General features: G+C 50.8%; 6 non-coding genes and 2 pseudogenes across 6 annotated transcripts; all 8 read left to right on the forward strand.

The window, feature by feature from the left end:
• The first annotated feature begins 7889 nt into the window (after nucleotides 1-7889).
• Nucleotides 7890-8007, forward strand: LOC136932243 (U5 spliceosomal RNA). The gene has a single exon (XR_010874542.1). It is a non-coding gene; the product is annotated as a U5 spliceosomal RNA (small nuclear RNA).
• Nucleotides 8008-8369: 362 nt separating this feature from the next.
• LOC136932222 (U2 spliceosomal RNA) lies at nucleotides 8370-8548 on the forward strand (annotated as a pseudogene).
• A 1704-nt stretch (nucleotides 8549-10252) lies between these two features.
• LOC136932211 (U2 spliceosomal RNA) lies at nucleotides 10253-10430 on the forward strand (annotated as a pseudogene).
• A 768-nt stretch (nucleotides 10431-11198) lies between these two features.
• On the forward strand, nucleotides 11199-11316 carry LOC136932244 (U5 spliceosomal RNA). Its single transcript, XR_010874543.1, has one exon. It is a non-coding gene; the product is annotated as a U5 spliceosomal RNA (small nuclear RNA).
• A 406-nt stretch (nucleotides 11317-11722) lies between these two features.
• Nucleotides 11723-11913, forward strand: LOC136932181 (U2 spliceosomal RNA). The gene has a single exon (XR_010874525.1). It is a non-coding gene; the product is annotated as a U2 spliceosomal RNA (small nuclear RNA).
• A 764-nt stretch (nucleotides 11914-12677) lies between these two features.
• On the forward strand, nucleotides 12678-12795 carry LOC136932245 (U5 spliceosomal RNA). Its single transcript, XR_010874544.1, has one exon. It is a non-coding gene; the product is annotated as a U5 spliceosomal RNA (small nuclear RNA).
• A 318-nt stretch (nucleotides 12796-13113) lies between these two features.
• Nucleotides 13114-13304, forward strand: LOC136932192 (U2 spliceosomal RNA). The gene has a single exon (XR_010874535.1). It is a non-coding gene; the product is annotated as a U2 spliceosomal RNA (small nuclear RNA).
• Nucleotides 13305-14083: 779 nt separating this feature from the next.
• Nucleotides 14084-14201, forward strand: LOC136932246 (U5 spliceosomal RNA). The gene has a single exon (XR_010874545.1). It is a non-coding gene; the product is annotated as a U5 spliceosomal RNA (small nuclear RNA).
• The last annotated feature ends 4422 nt before the right edge of the window (nucleotides 14202-18623 follow it).

The following is an 18623-nucleotide window of genomic DNA, read 5'->3' on the forward strand; positions in this document are numbered from 1 at the left end:
ATCTTCAAAGGGGGTTCTTTATTAATGAATGAATGCAATATGAGTAGGCTAAATGCCTGAAAATATCACGAGAAGGGACAACTTGAAAGGACGTTTAAGTCATAGAGATTAGGTCAATTTTTACACCGGTCTGCCAAATGTATTCGTTTTGATTCAGCCTGTCAGCTGCCTCTTGCAGGGGAAATGAGAAGACATCATATTTCATTCGACACTTCACTCGTATTTTGAGTTGTAAATGAGCAGCAAAAAAAAGATGCTTTTAAATCTATGTAATCTTTATAAATAATAAGTAGGCCCGATACATTTTTATATAAAATATACAGACCCCTGTGCAACCGACGCAGGCAAGCACACCCTACAATTTCCCCAGAAATTGTATCCTCTCTAGTTATTATTATTTGTTTTATTTTTATTTCTTTTTGCCCCCCTAAAACTCAGTAAATACTTGGCCTACATAGACAACGTAGGTGTCAAAAGTTTCGTCTTGGTAGCGATTGAGTTGCTTCTATTGGAATTTACGTTCCGTTGCATGGTTTAAGCGTAAGTTAAGTTTTTGTGGCGAAAAGTGAAGCTAACGGTGGCTAATTTGCTAGCCACAGTCACTGACGTTACTAACGTCACTGCGTCACTAACGTCACGAAAACACGCGTGACTACCTTTGGCAGAACATTCGTTTCACATCTGTTAACTTGGGGGATAGCTAGGCTAACTATAGCTTTACTGCAAGGCAGCTGCAGAAACGCCACAAGCAAAGAGGCCAGGGTGATAAATATTTACTCATTTTACTTTGTGATATGACACACAATTGTGATGTGTAATGTACAATATAAGCTGATATTATTAAGGAAGTACATCTACTTTCGGAAACAGTAGTCTACTATTTCACTGACATATTAGCATCATGACATTAGCCTGTGTCGCCCGGGCAAAACATACTACAGTGGTCCATGATGTATCTGTTTTCAATCGTTAAAATAAACATTCCTCACATATACATTTTCGTTGTAGGATTTATTCTGACATTAGTAAACGATTTGTTGGTGAAATTACCATTACCTGTGGTTTCAAACCAGTGTAGCTCACTGCAACGCTGTAGCCTACTGTACCCGAGACACTAGTGTGAGTAGCTAACAACAACTCCTCAGCTGTTTAAGTCAAACGGCAACAGAACATGTTCGGCACTCCCCTTACTCAAAAGTCTTTCAGTAGGGAAACTATCTGACTACTAACCTGAACTTCATTGCCACAGCCTAAACTTTGTCAATCTGTTCATGAAAATAATTAATTTCAGCCTAAACCGTACAACGGAACGTTTAATCGAATTCAACCAACGCAATCGCTATCAAGACGAACACAGCAGTAGTCTAGTACTGTACTGTAGTAGTAGAATTTACCGGGGCAGCTTCTCCACACAGGGCTATATCGCATTTTGAGTTGTTACTGACAATGATCGCTACCAGTGAGCTTTTTATGAATGAGCTATTTTCCACTAAATAAATGTCAAGCTTATTTACGTTTTTGGGGGCATATTTTCAGTTAGCAGATGGTACTGTTTGAATCGCGATTCTATCTTCTGCCGGTAAAGTCGTAGAATGATCTTCAAAGGGGGTTCTTTATTAATGAATGAATGCAATATGAGTAGTCTAAATGCCTGAAAATATCACGAGAAGGGACAACTTAAAAGGACGTTTAAGTCATAGAGATTAGGTCCATTTGTACACCGGTCTGCCAAATGTATTCGTTTTGATTCAGCCTGTCAGCTGCCTCTTGCAGGGGAAATGAGAAGACATCATATTTCATTCTACACTTCACTCGTATTTTGAGTTGTAAATGAGCAGCAAAAAAAAGATGCTTTTAAATCTATGTAATCTTTATAAATAATAAGTAGGCCCGATGCATTTTTATATAAAATATACAGACCCCTGTGCAACCGACGCAAGCAAGCACACCCTACAATTTCCCCAGAAATTGTATCCTCTCTAGTTCTTATAGTGTTATTAGAAGACTTTATTGTCTGAAGGGTCTCTATCCACCTGGGGATAAAGTAAACGCCCTCAGAGTATATGAAGGTCCTTAAGTGTTTGAAGCTTAGTTATTCTTCTAATTATTGTATGAATTCTTAGAGTCCCGATCCCAAAGGGGTCCAGGTAAACGTCTTTAGATTGTAATAAGGTTAGTAGTAATAGTAAACGAAGGGGATGTTGTCAGATAGGAGTATGAGTGCCGTGATCAGTACAGGGTCCAAGCGTTGAAGTTTTCCCTGTGGCACTCGTTGTCCAATTTGAGGTTAAGGTCATATACTCAGGTGCGGACGTTAAGGCCCTCAGGATATAGGGAGGAGAGCCTCCATACCCATTTTCTCTCACCGGCCTGTCTTTGTCTACGCGTCCACTCTGGGTTGTGTTCCAGGCCGCTCATGTTAAGAGATTCGGCTCCGTGTCTCAGGAAGTGGGGGACAAGGTGTGAGTCTAGGTTCCGGTGGTTATTGATATTATATAGATGTTGGGTGAGGCGTTGTTGAAGAGAATTACCAGTCTCGCCGACATATCGTAAGCCGCATGCACTGCACGTGATCACATACACTACGTTACAAGTCGATGGTGGCAGGGAGGCTACTGCAAGCCTGGCCTTGAGTGCCCGACACTGAAAGGTAGCGAGAGGTGAAAAGTGTGTGTGTGCCGGCTGCGGTATTCGGCTGAGTGGTCTGAGGCCACTTTGGACCAGGAACTCACCCAAACTGCGGTTTTTCTTATAAGCCGAGATGAGGGTGGCCCCTTCCAACACGCCCGAGCCTCTCAGGTGTGTAAGCAGATTCTGTTTTAATCTGCGGTTCAGGAGCCGATTACGGCGTCCGAACGTGGTAACCAGAGGGATAGCGAGTGTGTCTTCACGTTGCGAGACTTCTAGAAAAGTACTAGAGACTTGACGTAGGAGACTGCGTGGATAACCCCTCTGGGCCAGGACCTGGTAGAGGGTTTGTTTGGCTGCCAGGAAGTCACTATGCTGTGTGCAAATTCTATGGAACCGCAGTAGCTGTGACTTGACTACCCCAGGAAGTGTGTGTTTCGGGTGGTAGCTGTCTCTGTGCAGCAGAGCGTGTGTGTCGGTCTCTTTGAAAAACACTTTAACGTCCAAACAGTGGGATGTAGGGAAATCCACTCCTTTAAAGGTTGTGGTGTCCAGAAAATCCATGCTGTTATCGCTGAGTACATATTTGACCTTAATAGAGTTGTGATGAGAGTTGAGGATGTTAACGAACATAGTAAAGGTCTCCCTGGAGTGTGGCCACACTCCCCAGATGTCATCCAAGTATCTGAGGTAGTGTGAGGGTTGGAGAGGGCACTTGGGAAGAATCGTTGCCTCCCACATAGCCATATATATGTCCGCATAAGCGGGGGCAAACTTCTTCCCCATAGCCACGCCTTTGAGTTGAAGGTAGTGTTTACCATTGAACTCAAAGTCGTTTCTAGTGAGTGCGAGTTCAAGCAGCTGCATGATATACCTGTCCGGGCGGCCCTCCGCGGGGTTCAGCGTAAGCATTTGTTGAACTGCTCTCAACCCCTCAGGTGCCTCTGTTAGTGTACAGGCTGTCTACATCCATAGAGAAAAGCAGGTCACTCTCGTTGAGTCTCGCTGCCCTAACCTTGGCTATAAAGTCATAGGTGTCCTTGACATAGCTAGGGTGTTGGTTGGACAGCGGGTTGAGGAACGAGTCAATATATTCCGAAATGCCATAGGTCTCGCTACCACAGTCAGATACAATGGGTCTCCCAGCTGGGGTCTGATAGGGGAGGGGCCAGGAAGCTGGATCCTTGTGGATTTTAGGTAGGAGGTAGAACTTTCTAGGTTTGGGCTCCCCTTCTCCCATCAGGTATAACCTTTGTCTGGGTACGAGATATCCCAGTCTCACCAGGCACACGAGGATCCGATCGATCTCCCGGGCCGTGGTGGTGAACAAAGGTTCGTCTAATCTGCGGTAGTATTCTGGCATATTGAGTTGTCTCTCTGCTTCTCGTACGTAGTGCACTCGGTCCATGATAACCACTGCGGAGCCCTTATCAGCTGGCTTGATGACAAGGTGCGGGTCTGCCCGCAGCTGTCTCAAAGCCTTCACTTCCTCACTAGTGAGGTTAAGGGCTTCCGCGTCCAGGTTGGGGAGAGAGTCTACCGAGTGTAGATCTGCCTTCACCAACGCAGGTATCACGGGAGGTAACTGGCTATCCTTGGGAGTCCAACGTGACTTAGGGAAGAAACGTGGACGCTCTGTTATATTAACAGGTTCTCTATCTTCAAAGTATGTGGCCAGTTTAACTCTGCGGTGATAGTTCGCTATCTCGAGGCACAAAAGATTTCTGCCGCCCGCGGCGATGTTGAGAGTGGGAACAAAAGAGAGGCCTTTGACTAAAAGGTTGCGCTGCGCTGTCGTGGGTCTAAAGTGGGAGGAAAGGTTGATCAGGCCTTTCCTCTCCCCCTGGGCTTGGTCAGAGGGTCCAACTAGTTTAAATGATTGAGCCAGTGCGCGCGCATAGCCGTAGCCGTGGGAGTCGTCCAGTGGATATGGTCTCTGCCGGTGCTAAAGGACGCGGCAGGTAGCAGAGGGATGATCGGCACATGTGCTGCTAGGTAACGGTTGAGACTTGTGATGGTTTCCTTTTCGAGAGTAGACAGGCCAGGAGATGTGTTAATGAGAGGGATCGAGATAGAGGCATGAGGAAAGGCAGCAGTGGCTTTGGTGAACATGGTCATCGCTTGTCTGGTAGAGGTGTCGATGCCAGTGGTCCGATTATTGAGGCCGAAAGCCAAAACTACCCGTTTCACGTGCACGGCGGGGGCGGAGATTTTCGCGAGGATGTTGATTGCGTGGTATAATCTCGCGCCCGGATAACAGTCGACCTGCACTGTCTCTATCTCGATGGCCGGAAGACGGTGGAGGTTGGAGTCCCCCATTATTATGGTCTGTCTACTCTGAACCAGGCTCCAGCTGTTCTTGTTACCGCTGTGTTCGTGTCTAGTGCAGAGTGGTATTTGTTGCTCGGTGGTTGTCATGTCGGCAGTGCGTGTAGCGGAACCCGTGGTGAGTGGGGCTATTCTCCAGGCTCCCATTGAGGAGGACCCGGGTGCGGGCGTCGTAGTGACAGCTGCCACGCGAGCTGAGAGAGAGTTGGACGGAACTTGTCTCCGGGCCTCCAGAGGGGAGGGGCGGTTAGGGTTAGGTTTAATGTCTGAAAATCCCCCGAGCCCAGTAGTTCGGTACTTCGACCCACTTAGGCTCAGGACTGAGGCACACGCTATGCCAATGCTGAGTCATCCACCACATGCGAACAGGGGCTGAGCCCCTCCAGGAACCCCGAGGGGAACCCAGGCCGGGTAACCCCTGAAGCGCTCGCCACAGGGTGAGTGAGGAGTACCCAGGGGGATAGTAATATATAAACATACAACAAGAAACAATGCATAATATATAAGTATAGGTCGAGCACATGGATGGCCGTCTCCGTATCCACTTGACATGTTCAGGTAGCAGGGTCAATGCGGGAGCATGCTCAGAGTCAGAAAGGTCCCTTGTTGTTAGTAGAAGTTAATATCTGGAGGGTCTCTGTCCACCTGGGGGACAAAGTAAACACCATCAGAGTATATAAAAGTCATAGAGTGTTTGAAACCGAGTTATTATTCCAATTATGGTATCAATCCTTAAGAGTCCCGATCCCCAAGGGGTCAAGGTACACATCCTCAGATTATAAATAGGTTTGATGTCTGATGATCACCCGAGCCCAGCAGTTTCGTGCTTCGACCCGCTTAGGTGTGAACTCTCACTGGTTGGGGTTAGAAAAAGTGCCTCAGTGAGGTGGCCCAGTGATCAGGGCTAAATCCAGTGGGGGGAAGCGACAGTTATGTTAAGGTGTCAACTCTCACTGGTAGGGATTAGAATAGATGACTCAGTGAGGTCGCCCAGGAATTGGAGCCAAGTCCATCAGGGGGAAGTGACGGTTATGTTCAGGCGTGAACTCTCACTGGTTGGGGTTAGGACAGGTGACCCAGTGAGGTGGCCCAGTGATCAGAGATAAACCCACTGGGGGGAAGCAACGGTTAAGTTTTAGGCATCGACCCTCCCAGGTTGGGGTTAGGATAAGTGACAGGGGGGCTATACTACCCCATTAAGTCACAGTAGGTTAGTTGTCCGGTTAAGTTTTAGGCGTAGGCCCTCCCAGGTTGGGGTTAGGATAAGTGACAGGAGGGCTATCCTAGCCCATTAAGTCACAGTAGGTCAGCTTTACGGTTAAGTTTAGGCGTAGACCCTCCCAGGTTGGGGTTAGGATAGGTGACAGGGGGGCTATTCCACCACATTAAATCACAGTAGGTTAGCCTATGGGATGGTGACGGTTGGGTTGAGGTACGCGGAGGAGGGCAAGAAAGGGAGCAATATGCAGGCGTCTAGGGGGAGTACCCGAGGAACGCAGGAGGGATAGATAGAAATTAAATAAAGGGCCTGTGTGGACATATGAGGTGCAACTGAGTGTGTGAGTGCGTGTCCTACCTTGACCGGGCAGCTAACTTAATCTGAAAAGCTAAAAAAGGTTCTACCTGGAAAGTTAAGAATCTATACCAATCCCGGGTGCAGATGTGGGGAGGACCCCAAGGAAATGCAGGGCTGTGGAAGGAAGGGGTTAATAAACAAGATACATGAGTGTCATAGCCCTGTCCTCACTGCACATGAGTGCGATGAAGATAAAGCCATGCAGACAATAGTGGTGGGAGTGGGGTGAGAGAGATATAGAGAGAGGCGCTCCTGTTAGAGCAAATAAAAGTTGTAGTCAAAAACGCAGGATTCCATTCCCTGGGCGGTGCCTCCTGCCGGGCCCATGCCAGAAATTAAGCAGGGATATACGGGGTCCTAACTGGCCACGACCGGTTTCGTCCTCTCCCAGGAATCGTCAGGTGACGGAAATAAAACATGAGCAGGAACCAGGGCCATCCTAGGCTACAGACTAACAGGGGACCTCGAGGCTACACCAAAGAAGGAGGATGGTGGTCACCCCGGTGCCCTCCTGTTAGCCCACCAGCAGCGGTATTCAGAATTATTGTCTAGGGAAAAGAGTAGAGAGGGAGAGAGAGAGAGAGAGAGGGGGAGGGCGCGCGTGTGTGTGAGGCATGTGTATACACTCAGGGTGGTGAATAAGCTAAGTGAGAGGAGAAGATCTGTAAAAGAAGAAGCATGGGTTAGGATTAGTGAGAGGGGGTCCAGAAAAACCTGTGGAAGGAGGGGGGGGGGGTTTGTCTTTATGTGTGAGTGCTTAATGCACAGAGAAGCCTAAAATGTGTGTGTGCCTAGAGAAGGAGAGAGAGGGGAACAGACCAGTAGAGAATAGTAGAGAGAGGGAGACAGAATGTGTGTGTGAGTGTGTGAGAGAGTATGTGTGTGAGCAAAGCTTGAGATTATGTGTGTGTGCTTATGCACAGAAAGGAATGTGTGAGCATGGAATGGGAGGGGGAGGAGGGAGAGGGAAGAAAAGAGAAAGAAAGTACATTATATCCATGCATACATAAATACACAGACATGCAGTACACACACACACACTATCAGCAGTTCATGCAAACGCGTGGGGTATGAGTATGAGGTGGTAGGCCCAAGTTATTAATAAATGCACCCTATTAAATCAATCAACCAAACCAGACTAGAAGGAAAAACTTACATATGGCCCCAGAAGATGGAGAAAAGCCAAGCGGGCGGGCCGAGCCCCTCTGCGGCCCGTGGCGTTTCCGCGCCTTTTTTTTCCCGAGAAGGATGCGGTTCGCCCCGGTTCTCCCCGGTTCTCCCCGGTTCGCCCCCGCGGACGGGTGAGTCAGGGCCAACGGAGGGGTTGGGGGTAGGCCGTTTGGGTCGTTTCAAATCGACGCTCTGGTTCCCCTTCAGCACGCACAAGCCTTTCGCCTTTTACTAAAGACTTCCGTGGAGGGGAGCGCCGACGAGTGAAACGTGGTATTTTTGGGAGGCTTTGCCCGAGGGAGGGCAGAGCCTGATGGACGTGTGACAAAAGCAGGGTGAGGTTGGCTTTGGGGTTAGGTGCGTGCCTGCGGGTAAGGCAGGTTTTGTCTTTGCTTCTTCTGTAGCTGTTTCAATTCTGTTGCCTTTTGGCCTGGGCTTTCCGCTTCCGTCCCTGCTTGTCCTGCGGCTTTTGGCCTGGGCTTTCCGCTTCCGTCCCTGCTTGTCCTGCGGCTTTTGGCCTCGGCTCTCCGCTTCCGTCCCTGCTTGTCCTGCGGCTTTTGGCCTCGGCTCTCCGCTTCCGTGGTTTCGGCCGTTCTCGGTGTGGTGACCGAGCGGCCCAGGTGGTGCACGGAGGGTCCGCGCGCCGGGGGCGTCCGATAATGCGGTCATCGCTTCTCGGCCTTTTGGCTAAGATCAAGTGTAGTATCTGTTCTTATCAGTTTATGCACCTTTTAAGCCTTATGCACTGACCTTTTATCCGTAGACAGGACCCTGGACCGGACTGACTGGTTTGGCCTCGCTTCGGGTGCCAAGCTTAACAGGGACAAGACAGAGGGGAGACTTTTCGGACCGTGGGGTGGGACAGACATGACTAGGCTTCCCATGACGACGACCCAGACCGACCTCCGCATCCTCGGGGTACAGTTCGACCGGGAGGGGGGAGGGAGCGGAAACTGGGAGGGCTTACTGACAAAAACCCGACAGAGACTGACGTTCTGGGGACTCAGACGACTGACATTTGAAGGCAAGGTTTTAATCATCAAAGCAGTGATTTTACCCTTGTTCTTATTGATCGGTTCTGTTTTTATCCCCCCCAAACCCATTCTTTTAGTCCTCGACAGGATGGTGTTTTATTTCATCTGGGGGTCCAAGTGGGAGCGCCTGAAAAGAGATGTAGTGAAGAGAGCCCCACGAAACGGAGGGAAGGGACTCCCGGATTTTAAAGTGTTCTTTGGTAGCCGGTACACCGCACTCCACCTGGCACTGGCGACGACCCCATCCGGAAACCACAAGACCGCGGCCCTGACCAGATTCTGGATGGGGTCCTACCTCAGGCACCTGCAGTGGATCCCGAAAGACCTGAGGACGCCAGTGTCTTTTAACCTCCCCCCGGCCTACCTTTTTATTAAGACGTTTTTAAAGACACACATTTTAGAGAAAGAACCACTCACCGTTTTAACCAAACACCGCTCTGTTCTCTCTCTTGTGCAGGAACGGGAGGAAGTGACCCGAGTGCGCCGACTCGCCCTGGGTGAGTCGGCCACGGTCTGGCGGAACGTGAGCCACCCTGCCCTGCTGAACAAGCACCGAGACCTCTCCTGGATGGTGGCCCATGAGATCCTCCCGGTCAGAGCCGTCATGCACTCCCGGAGGCTGGCGACGACATCCAGGTGCCCGCGGCCGACTTGTGGCGGAGAGGAGACCGTGAGGCACCTGCTCTGGGAGTGCAGTGCCGCCCGGGACCTGTGGATCCTGGCGGGGCCCCTGATAACCCCGTGCCTGCCGGCAGGGGAGGTCCTAAACGCACAGCTGGTGCTCTACGGGGTGAGCCAGAGGACCATGACATCTGGACAATTCCGCCAACTCTGGCTCACCCTGACATGCTTCAAAGAAGCCCTCTGGACCTCCAGGAACCTGCTGGCGGGGAAGCGCGTGGAGATGTCCACCCAGGCAGCGGCGGAACTGGCTGCAGAGACCCTCGGGTGGTACATCCCACGCGCCATACGGAAGGGGCCCCCCTCCACGTGAAGTGGTCCGGGCGGCAGCGGCCTGGCTGCGCCGGAATGGCTGCCCAGGTCGAGGATCTCCGCTGGGCCCCGGAGGGGGAGGACTCGGTGGCTTGTTCAGCGGGGCAGGTAGAGGCAAGCCAGACAAGCTCATCCCGGTCCTGCACAATTGAGGAACAGAACTTTTAAATGCACTCACACACACACACTCACATAGCCACACAAGACACATAGCCACATACGCACACACACACACATAGTCACACACACACGTCACATTTTTAAAGACACATTGTAAAACATTCCTTTAAAGATGTCTTAACCAAGTGTACATTCTTTTATGGCTTTTTAACACTGCTGTATTTATTCATGATCACCTTGTTGTTTTAGCGGGCACTTTTTAACTACGATTTCGATTCAGTGCTTTTAAAGTAATTACACCAGTGTTTTAGCGCCCCCTATGCCCTGTAATTAATGTACCTTTTAAGAAAAGAAAAGACATGTAAAACGAATTGTTTTTATGAACTGTCAACGGTGAGAACCAATAAATTTTTCTCAAAAGAAAAAAATCTGTTCTTATCAGTTTAATATCTGATATGTCCTCCATGCGAGGACAACATATTAAACGGATTTTTGCAACAGGGAGTCGGAACAGGGGCTCGCTCCGTCCGCTCCGCGCATCGCCCCGGTATTGCAGCGTCTCCGGGAAGGGTGCAATCTTTCTAAGCGTGTCAAAGAGAAAAGCTAGTGAGGGAGGGAGGGAGGGAGGGAGGGAGGGAGGGAGGGAGGGAGGGAAGGAAGGAAGGAAGGAAGGAAGGAAGGAGGGAGGGAAGGAGGGAATGTCTGAATGAGTGAGGTTTGGGGGAGAGGGGTTTAGGTTAGGGCTAGGGTTTTTGGGGTGAGGGTCAAAAAACCCTCAAAAGGGGGGGGCCCCCCAACAAAGCGGAACAAGCGATCCCTACCAAAAAAACGGGGTGAAAAGGGGGTGTGGGCGGAGCCCTGTCGGCCGGTGGCGTTTTCCCGCCCTTTTAGATATAAAAAAAAAAAAAAAAAAAAAAAAAAAAGGGAGTGACTGAGTGACTGAGTGAGTGAGTGAGTGAGTGAGTGAGTGAGTGAGAGAGAGAGAGAGAGAGCTGGCTGACATTCAGCGGGGCCGAGGTGAAAAACTGGAAGGCAATCGGAAAGAGTTTTTTATCGCCGTGTCAGTCGACACCAACACAGAGTCGATTGGCTGGAAGGCGCATACGATAAACGTGTAGGGATCTTAATGGAGAATAAGCGATCAATGAAATGGATAAAGTGCCGTAAGGAAAAGCCAAGCGGGCGGGCCGAGCCCCTCTGCGGCCCGTGGCGTTTCCGCGCCTTTTTTTTCCCGAGAAGGATGCGGTTCGCCCCGGTTCTCCCCGGTTCTCCCCGGTTCGCCCCCGCGGACGGGTGAGTCAGGGCCAACGGAGGGGTTGGGGGTAGGCCGTTTGGGTCGTTTCAAATCGACGCTCTGGTTCCCCTTCAGCACGCACAAGCCTTTCGCCTTTTACTAAAGACTTCCGTGGAGGGGAGCGCCGACGAGTGAAACGTGGTATTTTTGGGAGGCTTTGCCCGAGGGAGGGCAGAGCCTGATGGACGTGTGACAAAAGCAGGGTGAGGTTGGCTTTGGGGTTAGGTGCGTGCCTGCGGGTAAGGCAGGTTTTGTCTTTGCTTCTTCTGTAGCTGTTTCAATTCTGTTGCCTTTTGGCCTGGGCTTTCCGCTTCCGTCCCTGCTTGTCCTGCGGCTTTTGGCCTGGGCTTTCCGCTTCCGTCCCTGCTTGTCCTGCGGCTTTTGGCCTGGGCTTTCCGCTTCCGTCCCTGCTTGTCCTGCGGCTTTTGGCCTGGGCTTTCCGCTTCCGTCCCTGCTTGTCCTGCGGCTTTTGGCCTGGGCTTTCCGCTTCCGTGGTTTCGGCCGTTCTCGGTGTGGTGACCGAGCGGCCCAGGTGGTGCACGGAGGGTCCGCGCGCCGGGGGCGTCCGATAATGCGGTCATCGCTTCTCGGCCTTTTGGCTAAGATCAAGTGTAGTATCTGTTCTTATCAGTTTAATATCTGATATGTCCTCCATGCGAGGACAACATATTAAACGGATTTTTGCAACAGGGAGTCGGAACAGGGGCTCGCTCCGTCCGCTCCGCGCATCGCCCCGGTATTGCAGCGTCTCCGGGAAGGGTGCAATCTTTCTAAGCGTGTCAAAGAGAAAAGCTAGTGAGGGAGGGAGGGAGGGAGGGAGGGAGGGAGGGAGGGAAGGAAGGAAGGAAGGAAGGAAGGAAGGAGGGAGGGAAGGAGGGAATGTCTGAATGAGTGAGGTTTGGGGGAGAGGGGTTTAGGTTAGGGCTAGGGTTTTTGGGGTGAGGGTCAAAAAACCCTCAAAAGGGGGGGGCCCCCCAACAAAGCGGAACAAGCGATCCCTACCAAAAAAACGGGGTGAAAAGGGGGTGTGGGCGGAGCCCTGTCGGCCGGTGGCGTTTTCCCGCCCTTTTAGATATAAAAAAAAAAAAAAAAAAAAAAAAAAAAGGGAGTGACTGAGTGACTGAGTGAGTGAGTGAGTGAGTGAGTGAGTGAGTGAGTGAGAGAGAGAGAGAGAGAGCTGGCTGACATTCAGCGGGGCCGAGGTGAAAAACTGGAAGGCAATCGGAAAGAGTTTTTTATCGCCGTGTCAGTCGACACCAACACAGAGTCGATTGGCTGGAAGGCGCATACGATAAACGTGTAGGGATCTTAATGGAGAATAAGCGATCAATGAAATGGATAAAGTGCCGTAAGGAAAAGCCAAGCGGGCGGGCCGAGCCCCTCTGCGGCCCGTGGCGTTTCCGCGCCTTTTTTTTCCCGAGAAGGATGCGGTTCGCCCCGGTTCTCCCCGGTTCTCCCCGGTTCGCCCCCGCGGACGGGTGAGTCAGGGCCAACGGAGGGGTTGGGGGTAGGCCGTTTGGGTCGTTTCAAATCGACGCTCTGGTTCCCCTTCAGCACGCACAAGCCTTTCGCCTTTTACTAAAGACTTCCGTGGAGGGGAGCGCCGACGAGTGAAACGTGGTATTTTTGGGAGGCTTTGCCCGAGGGAGGGCAGAGCCTGATGGACGTGTGACAAAAGCAGGGTGAGGTTGGCTTTGGGGTTAGGTGCGTGCCTGCGGGTAAGGCAGGTTTTGTCTTTGCTTCTTCTGTAGCTGTTTCAATTCTGTTGCCTTTTGGCCTGGGCTTTCCGCTTCCGTCCCTGCTTGTCCTGCGGCTTTTGGCCTGGGCTTTCCGCTTCCGTCCCTGCTTGTCCTGCGGCTTTTGGCCTGGGCTTTCCGCTTCCGTGGTTTCGGCCGTTCTCGGTGTGGTGACCGAGCGGCCCAGGTGGTGCACGGAGGGTCCGCGCGCCGGGGGCGTCCGATAATGCGGTCATCGCTTCTCGGCCTTTTGGCTAAGATCAAGTGTAGTATCTGTTCTTATCAGTTTAATATCTGATATGTCCTCCATGCGAGGACAACATATTAAACGGATTTTTGCAACAGGGAGTCGGAACAGGGGCTCGCTCCGTCCGCTCCGCGCATCGCCCCGGTATTGCAGCGTCTCCGGGAAGGGTGCAATCTTTCTAAGCGTGTCAAAGAGAAAAGCTAGTGAGGGAGGGAGGGAGGGAGGGAGGGAGGGAGGGAGGGAGGGAGGGAGGGAGGGAGGGAAGGAAGGAAGGAAGGAAGGAAGGAAGGAGGGAGGGAAGGAGGGAATGTCTGAATGAGTGAGGTTTGGGGGAGAGGGGTTTAGGTTAGGGCTAGGGTTTTTGGGGTGAGGGTCAAAAAACCCTCAAAAGGGGGGGGCCCCCCAACAAAGCGGAACAAGCGATCCCTACCAAAAAAACGGGGTGAAAAGGGGGTGTGGGCGGAGCCCTGTCGGCCGGTGGCGTTTTCCCGCCCTTTTAGATATAAAAAAAAAAAAAAAAAAAAAAAAAAAGGGAGTGACTGAGTGACTGAGTGAGTGAGTGAGTGAGTGAGTGAGTGAGTGAGAGAGAGAGAGAGAGAGCTGGCTGACATTCAGCGGGGCCGAGGTGAAAAACTGGAAGGCAATCGGAAAGAGTTTTTTATCGCCGTGTCAGTCGACACCAACACAGAGTCGATTGGCTGGAAGGCGCATACGATAAACGTGTAGGGATCTTAATGGAGAATAAGCGATCAATGAAATGGATAAAGTGCCGTAAGGAAAAGCCAAGCGGGCGGGCCGAGCCCCTCTGCGGCCCGTGGCGTTTCCGCGCCTTTTTTTTCCCGAGAAGGATGCGGTTCGCCCCGGTTCTCCCCGGTTCTCCCCGGTTCGCCCCCGCGGACGGGTGAGTCAGGGCCAACGGAGGGGTTGGGGGTAGGCCGTTTGGGTCGTTTCAAATCGACGCTCTGGTTCCCCTTCAGCACGCACAAGCCTTTCGCCTTTTACTAAAGACTTCCGTGGAGGGGAGCGCCGACGAGTGAAACGTGGTATTTTTGGGAGGCTTTGCCCGAGGGAGGGCAGAGCCTGATGGACGTGTGACAAAAGCAGGGTGAGGTTGGCTTTGGGGTTAGGTGCGTGCCTGCGGGTAAGGCAGGTTTTGTCTTTGCTTCTTCTGTAGCTGTTTCAATTCTGTTGCCTTTTGGCCTGGGCTTTCCGCTTCCGTCCCTGCTTGTCCTGCGGCTTTTGGCCTGGGCTTTCCGCTTCCGTCCCTGCTTGTCCTGCGGCTTTTGGCCTGGGCTTTCCGCTTCCGTCCCTGCTTGTCCTGCGGCTTTTGGCCTCGGCTTTCCGCTTCCGTCCCTGCTTGTCCTGCGGCTTTTGGCCTGGGCTTTCCGCTTCCGTGGTTTCGGCCGTTCTCGGTGTGGTGACCGAGCGGCCCAGGTGGTGCACGGAGGGTCCGCGCGCCGGGGGCGTCCGATAATGCGGTCATCGCTTCTCGGCCTTTTGGTTGAGATCAAGAGCAGTATCGAGCCTTATCGATACTAATCGAAATCTCACCTTGGGCCGTGGGCGATCGACCGGCCGGTGGGCGTTACCCTTTTCAGTTGGTGTTTGTCCTTATCATTTTGAATTTGATTTGTCTTGATACTGTGTTTGATTTCTGTCTCTGTCCTTGTTCCCAGGTCCACAGACGGTTGCCGGAGCCAGTGCTGGAGGAGGAGTCACTCACCGGAAATTTCCATTCTTCCACTGGCCTAGCCCAGTGCTAGGCCAGGTGAGTGCCTCCAAGGCCAGTACTTTTCCGGTCCCCCTGTGGGCCTTGTCTTGTGTTGTGTAGTTTAGCCTGTTTTTTTGTTTATCTTCTTGTTTGTTTTGTGTGTCCTATTTGTTTAAATATTGTTAGGTGTTTCCTTTCTGTCTTGTTTTAGTAGTTTGTCCATAGCTTGTTTGTCCATAGTCTTTTTGTGAGTTTTAGTGTTTGTTTGGTGTAGCCTAGCCACCAATCCTTGATTGGTGGCAGGTGTGTCTTGTTAGTGTGAGTGTTTGTCTCAGTAGTTTTCCGTTTGGTGTATTCTTTTATTCTTGTCTTGTGTTTTTGTGTATTGTCTAAGTGTATTTGTGGTTAATTTCTTTTGGCCGGTCTTTTCAGTTGCTTTTACTTTGTTGATTTGGTTTTTGGTGGGGTGTTTGTGTAGTCCAGTTCAGTGTTTGTTACCCTCCATTGTATTGTTAGTGTCCCCCCCCCCCCCCTCCCCCCCTCTATCCCCTCCCCTATCCCCCCCCCCCCCCCCCACACCAGTGTTTGTCTCCCCCCTACCCTCTTGTGTTGGTGTTCCCTCCCCCCCCCCTCCTGTTCCCTCTTGCTGTGTCACCCCCCCCCCCACGTGTCTGATTGTTTTTTGTTCAGTGTTGTTCGTGCCTCCAAAATGTCGGCCGCTCGTGCTGGCATGAGGAGGCACAACAGTGTCCGTTTTTTGTTCAAGGTGGTGGGTGGAGTGAAGGTGGAGATGTCCAGGTTGGACTTCTCAAGAAAGGTGCTGCAGAAGCTGCTCAGGTTCTCGCCGGCCGAGCTGAACTGCATCGTGGCCTTGCCTGCTGGGCAGGGCTTCGATGTCAGCTTCAGCACGGCCATGGTACTGAAAGAATTCTGGACACGTTTCGAGGTGAGCAAAGATCAAGTTACCCAAACGTTCTGCGTGGAAAAACTGACTGACAACACCTTGAAAGTGGTGATTGTCAGGATGTTTAATGAAACTGTGAACCCCGAGGATATCTGTGTCTGGTTGAAAAGGTACTGCACAGTTAAAGGGGTTCCAGTTAGAGTGAAGGATCTGGATGGCATATGGAATGGAGCTTGGAGAGTGCCCATCCAGCAGGTTCCAGATCCGACAGGTTTTGAAGGACTGAGGCAGTTACCCTCAATCATAGTGTTGGGGGAGAACAGGGGCTTCGTGCACTACATGGGACAGCCAAAGCTATGCAGAAAGTGCATGAAGCATGGGCACCTCGCGGAGGCGTGCCAGGAGGTGGTTTGCGGAAAATGTCGGGAGATCGGGCACGTCTTCGCGGAGTGCCCAAATGGGAGAGCTTGCAACTTGTGTGGCGAGCTCTCCCACCTGTTCAGAGACTGTCCTCAGTCCTTCGCCAACAAGCTCCGGGCGGCCAGGGCGCCCGTGGAGCCGATGGGACCAGCCACAGAGGAGAGAGTGGTGGTGGAGGTGGTGGAAGGGGAAAAGGAAGTGGACGAGGAAAGGGCGGAAAAGGAGGTGCAGGAGGAAGTGGCAAAGAGAACGGTCCCTGTTTTAAATATTTTAGACCAGGAGGCCGAGCACGGGAGGCGGGAGGAGCGCGTAGAGGAGGAAGAGAGCCCAGGAGAGGCCGACAAGGTCACCTCCTCCTCCTCCGACTCCCGTGACTCGGCCGAAAGTGAGGTTTTAATGCAGTGTGGCCAACTCCCGGCGGGGGAAAAACATAAAGATCTGTCCGCTGACATCGATCACGCCGGGAAGAGGGGGAGGCCCGAAGTGAGCTCTGAAGAGTCAGATTCCTCTTCCAGGGTATTTCCTTCCAGCTCTCCGAACCAACTGTCCTTTTTAACTGTGAACCTGGTCACATCGTCCCCTAAGGAGAGCTCGGGCCTCCCCCAACGAAAGAAAAAGAAGGCCAAGAGTGAGCAGAATAGTGTGGAGGTCACCTAGATCTGTTTTTAGTGCTTGTTTTATTTGCTGATTATTGTCTCTCTGTTTTATTGGTTTTATTTGATCACCTTTTTAGACCCAACCCCCCTCCCTGTTTTTAGTAATGCACACGTCCCTTTTAACCCCCTTCACCCTTTTTATGGCGCTCACTTTTACCACTCTTAATGTAAGATCGATTAAGTCGAGTTTTAGAGCCCAGTCCATTTTAACCTTTTTAAGCACTGTTCAGACAGACATTGTTTTAATTCAGGAGTGTGGACTGCCTTTTAAAACTTTTTACCAACAGTGGGAAAATAAGTGGAGCCAAGGACCCTCGGTGTGGAGTGGGTCAAACAATAATAAGAATGACGGAGTGGCGGTTTTAATAAAAAATGCACACATCTTGGTGAAGGGGAGCACGGTTTTACATAACGGACGCATGCTTTTACTACATTTGAACTTTTTAGGGAAGGATTTTAAATTGATAAATGTGTATGGTTTTAGCGGGAAAAATGAGAGGTGTGACCTTTTAGAAGATCTGCAGTCCCACCTGCTAGGGAGGGATCCCCTGGTGGTAGGAGGGGATTTTAACTGTGTTTTATCAAGAAGAGATAGGAGAGGAGCTGGGGAACTTTTTAAAGTAGACAGATCGTCGGTTTTATTACACGGACTTTGTAGGGATTTTAAACTAGTTGACTGTTTTAGATCCCTGCATCCTAGAGAGGAGGGCTTCACCTGGTTCAGTGGTGATGGCACCAAAGCCTCTCGCATCGACTACTTACTGACCCGGGACGCCCCCCCAACCGATGCTAGATTAACCCCGGTATTCTTTTCGGACCACTGTATGCTCACGTGCACCCTTTCACTGACCTCAGGTGTGACGGTAGGGAAGGGTCTGTGGAAACTGAACTGCTCCCTGTTGGAGGACGAGGGAATAACAAGGTCGTACAGGGAGCGGTTCAGGGACTGGCAGACCCTTCAGGACATGTTCGAAACACGAGCACAGTGGTGGGAGATGGTAAAACACAGGACACAGACTTTTTTTAAGCAAAAAGGGAGGGAAAAAAGAAGGAAAGCAGAGAGACGCATGGTGGGACTGCAGAAAAGGCTAGAGAGGTATTTTAAACTTACACAGGAAGGGCTGGATTTTAACGATGAAATAAGAGAGGTGAAAAAAGAAATGGTTTTAATGGCGGAAGAGGTGAGCAGAGGAGTGATTTTAAGAAGCAAAGAGAGAGACCTGGAGGAAGGAGAAAAATGTACCAGGTACTTTTTTAAGAAAATAATCAGCAGGAGCAATGTTTTAACGAGTATCAAAGATAAAAATGGGATTTTAAAAACTGACACACAACAGATTACGAAGGTGGTGGAGGAATTTTATGATGAGTTGTTTGAAAAGAAAGAAGTTTTTAATCACGTCATGGACGAGGTTTTAAGCTTTTTAGACAAAACAGTTGTAAACACCGTGCTTTTATCCCAGGATTTTACCCTTTTAGAAATGGACAAAAACATCAGATGTTTTAAAAAAGGGAAATCCCCAGGCGAGGACGGGCTCCCCCTGGAATTTTATCTGACCTTTTGGGATATTTTAAGACACGACCTGTTGACTGTTTTTAAGGACTTTGAACGACTCGACCGACTACCTGACAGTTTTAGGATGGGCATTGTATCCCTTTTATTCAAGAAAAACGACAAAGCGGACCTAAAGAACTGGCGACCTATCACTCTTTTAAACGTTGACTGTAAACTTTTTAGCAAGATTTTAACCTCTCGTATGTCTTGTGTTTTAGGGGACTTGATCCACCCGGATCAAGCCTGCGCCATCC

The sequence above is a fragment of the Osmerus mordax genome, chromosome 23, assembly GCF_038355195.1.
Source record: "Osmerus mordax isolate fOsmMor3 chromosome 23, fOsmMor3.pri, whole genome shotgun sequence".
NCBI lineage: Eukaryota > Metazoa > Chordata > Actinopteri > Osmeriformes > Osmeridae > Osmerus > Osmerus mordax.